The following is a 4,366-nucleotide window of genomic DNA, read 5'->3' as shown; positions in this document are numbered from 1 at the left end:
TCTCCACACATAGCTAATGTGCGTTCCTTCCAAACAACTCAGTTTTGGTTTCATCTGTCCACAGAATTTTTTGCCAGTAGTGCTGTGGAACATCCAGGTGCTCTTTTGCAAACTTCAAACATGCAGCAATGTGTTTTTTTTGGACAGCAGTGGCTTCCACTGTGGTGTCCTCCCATGAACTCCATTCTTGTTTAATGTTTTACTTATTGTAGATTTGTCAACACAAATGTTAGCATTGGCCAGAGATTTCTGTAAGTCTTTAGCTGACACTCTAGGATTCTTCTTCACCTCACTGATCATTCTGCGCTGTGCTCTTGCAGTCATCTTTACAGGATGACCACGCCTAGGGAGAGTAGCAACAGTGCTGAATTTTCTCCATTTTCTCCATCTGTCTTACTGTGAACACATGAACATCAAGGCTTTTAGAGATAATTTTGCAACCCTTTTCAGCTTCATGCAAGTCAACATTTCTTGATCGTAGGTCTTCTGAGAGCTCTTCTGTGCCAGGCATGGTTCACATCAGGCAATACTTCTTGAGAACAGCAAATTCAAAACTGGTGTGTATTTTTTAATAGGACAGTGCAGCTTTAACTAACACATCCAATCTCATCACATTGATTGGACTCCAGGTTGGCTGACTCCTGGTTCCAATTAGCTCTTGGAGAAGTCACTGGCCTAGGGGTTCACATACTTTATCCACCCTGCACTGTGAATGTTTACATGTTTTGTTCAATAAAAACATGAAAACATATCATTTTTTGTGCGGCATTAGTTTAAGCAGACTGTGTTTGTCTGTTGTTGTGACTTAGATGAAGATCAGAACACATTTTATGACCAATTTATGCACAAATCCAAGAAATCCCAAAGGGTTCACATATTTTTCTTGCAACTGTAATGATCAATGATTAGACAAAGAGGAAGAAAAGAGAAATTCTCTCTTTGAACAGACTTAGTGGCTTAATCTAATTTGTTGAGTCAGAGTCTAGCCAAGCTAATGTGAAGCAGAGGTCAGAGGAAACAGCCTCCCTGAATGTTCTTACTTTTTACTTTATTTTGACATCTGAGGAGAAGATGTTGCTCTGTTGGCTTCCTGTAAAGATTTTCCATTCAGTTCAAGAGTTAAAATAACCTTTTTAGCTTCTTAAGCTTCAAATCCGGTTACCGCAGACTGTGGTGAATATTTCACTAGGGATGCACCAATGCATCAGTTCAACACTGGCATCAATGATACCGGCCCTGTTCACAAACATCAACACATCTGCAAATAATGGGACATGAACAGATGTCAGTAGTACATCTTACATGTTGTGTAGCAATGGTACTCAACCTTAGTCTCCCAAAGAGCCACATTGTCTAAAAAATACTTTAGCGAGAGCCACAATACAAACCGGGAATGTCAGGTAGATAATAGATCAGATGATTTGTAGCTGAAATGAAATAAAACTGTGAATTGGTGGATAATTATGAGGTTAACTGGGATACAAATGTCTGTATAGAGTCAGGAGAACCAATACGTCACTGATAATGAGCATGTATTTATTTTATTTATCACTGACATTAGGCTAAAACCTTGTATCTCAATTTTCATGATTTTAATTTGGTTTTATTAATCATATTTATATCATTTTTATAAATTGTACATTTTTCATTCCCTGAAAAGTAGTCATTTTGGAGATACCAGTTTTTGGCCCAACACCAGCCTTATGAAAGTCCACCTGGCATAAAGATTTTTTTAAGATATTAGAATGTGCTGAGTTTTACCTCTGAGATACTTTTCAAAGAAAATGATGAATTATGGTTGGCTATTTGGGTATTTATATCTCACACTGGAAGTCGGAATTTCTGGCCTGGATCTTTCCAAGTTCCGAGTACAATTGAATGCAGCATTAAACCAGCCCTGCCTCACACCTGCAGCTCTCCAGATACATCGTTTCACCCTGCCTCATTTTGGAGCTTTGGTTTTTATATTTCTGCACTTTTGACAATATCTATGATCATTGGTGCATTAAAGATCAAACAGAACACCCACATTTGGACAACTTTCACTAAATATGACGTTATCCCTACGTGTGATCTCTGTGTGTTATGCTCATTGATGACGTACATTGGCATAATTGTCAGAAGATCTGGGTGTGAGAGAGCATTGGCAGGAAGTGGCTGGAGAAAAAGTTAAACTGAGGAAATGGGAAGCTTGAGATTAAACACGACAGCACACCTCAATGAATGAGCAAACTGAAGAGATGCAGCACCGGCGGACTTTCTCTACTCTCTTCTCTTACACACGCTCCTCCGTCGAGTGCCCCCAACGGTACTAAAATACGCATTCAAAATAATAAACGCTTATATTTGGAAGTTAAAGCCTTTCTTCTTTATGTGGGTTACATATTTATTGATGTGACCTACCATAGTAAGTAGTAACAGAAATGAGAGAGGAAAATGATAACATTAATGAACAGAAAGCTCAGAGTCATGCTTGCCCGATCGGGCAAGTCCTTACAAGTTTTCTTAGCCTGTCGGCTTTTTGAAGTTGCCCCGGGCATTTGGGCAATGAATTGTGATTGGTTGGTTGATGCAGCTGAGGGTGGGAAACGTAATGGATGGACATGACTTGCAGCAAATAATTTCTGCTGACTTTGTCCCCCTTTTTAATTTAAATATTATATATTTTTAAGAGGCAGTAGGACTTCAAAGAGCCGCCATGAGTCATTAAAGAGCCACATGTGGATCGCGAGCCGTGGGTTGAGTATCACTGTCAACTCTAACCTGACACACCAGATAGACTGTTTCATATCTACTGCATGGATAAATTTGACATTCATCTGGGAAAGCTCCCACAGAAAGCATTTGGGGAGACTAGGGCTTTTCAAAAAAATTCTTGGGAGGTGACTAGAGAACCATTCTGTCTGTTACATTCATGATGGGCCAATCAGAGCAACACGACAAAATGAGGTTGTATGTATGCGCTTCTCCTGAGCTGAGAAGCTACCGCTGCAGTAGTTGTGAATGGTGGAGCTGCTCTGTGAATAAAGTTATACCAGTCGGGAGACACACAAAAACATCTTCTCTGCCAAGACAAGCTTTCTGCGTGACTCTTAGTACTTGTTCCTAAAGAAAATGTGGTCCAGTTCTAATGAAACTGCCACTTTCTTATAGCTGCATTTGAGCTAATAGCTATCGCTGCAGCAGCAGCCATTGGATACACTGGCAGACCCCACCTGTAATGATCGCAAACTCATGCCAAAGCATGAGAAGATCAAAACATCTTTGTCATTATGAAAAGCTTTCAGTGTGGGTCTTTTCTCCTGGTTTCATACAGAAATGTGGTCCAGTTCTGATAAACCTGCTGCTATGTTGTAGCTGCATCCAAGCTAATCACCACACTGGAGGCAGCCAATATACCTGGCTAGAATAATTAAACTCCTTCCATAGCTACCGCCTTGTTCTCCTTAATGACGCTGATTGATCCCAACTGTGTTCCCTGCAGCACAAATTTGGCAAATCCACCTGCTTTGCAAGGTTAGTTCAATTCAGGCTGGCTGTGGGTTTTCCTGATGAGAGTGTCTGCTCCAACACGCACCGTCATGGCCTTCATACCAGGCTTGTGTGTGCTGCTTGCTGGCTGCATCTCCCTGCTGTCACAACCCTGTCTTTCTTCATGAGTTAATCTTAATAAATCTCCACTGATTGCGTAGCTGAACAGAGCTGGGAAAAACTCTGAATAAAAGCATTCTGTCCAAAGGAGGGGATTTTCTACAAGGAAAGTCTAAACTGGACTTTTACATTGAAAATCTCAAAACAGAGGTGTACTGTATGTACCATGCTGGTGACATATTCTACAGATGTGGAAACAGAAAGCTTCAGCACTTGAAATTTAGAGAATTTAATTAGACCGATACATTTTGGCTTGCCGCCTTCACCAGGGTCATCAAGAAACACATATACATCTTCTTATACAAGGTAACTATGTTTCTCTATCATTTCCTGTCTTTTTAATGGCAAGAGCCACCGCTTGTGGAAAAAAATAGGCAAGCCCTCTATTCTCTAGATTCTCAGAGCCTGAATCGTGCCTATCAAGCTTGTGAGACAGACATGCAGTCTAAAAGCTCCAACTTGACAACATGTAAGCTGAATTAAAATTCAAGCCATGTCACAGCCAAGCTGTGTCTCTCACACGCCCAGCCTGAAAAGAGCTTTTCACCAAGGGATAAGGCTAAGGATACCTTCCCGGAAAAGATGCAAAATGTACTTCGGACAAACAGAAGTCTTTCCTGGGATGATACTGGGAAGGTTTACACATAGAACAATATTAACTATGCACTCATGAAAATGTCAGATCTACCCACTTTCTAAGGAGCTGATCAAAATA

This window comes from Cheilinus undulatus, linkage group 5 (assembly GCF_018320785.1).
Source record: "Cheilinus undulatus linkage group 5, ASM1832078v1, whole genome shotgun sequence".
Taxonomy (NCBI): Eukaryota; Metazoa; Chordata; class Actinopteri; order Labriformes; family Labridae; genus Cheilinus; species Cheilinus undulatus.
The sequence above is the reverse complement of the archived record's forward strand: the minus strand, read 5'-3'. Positions refer to the sequence as shown.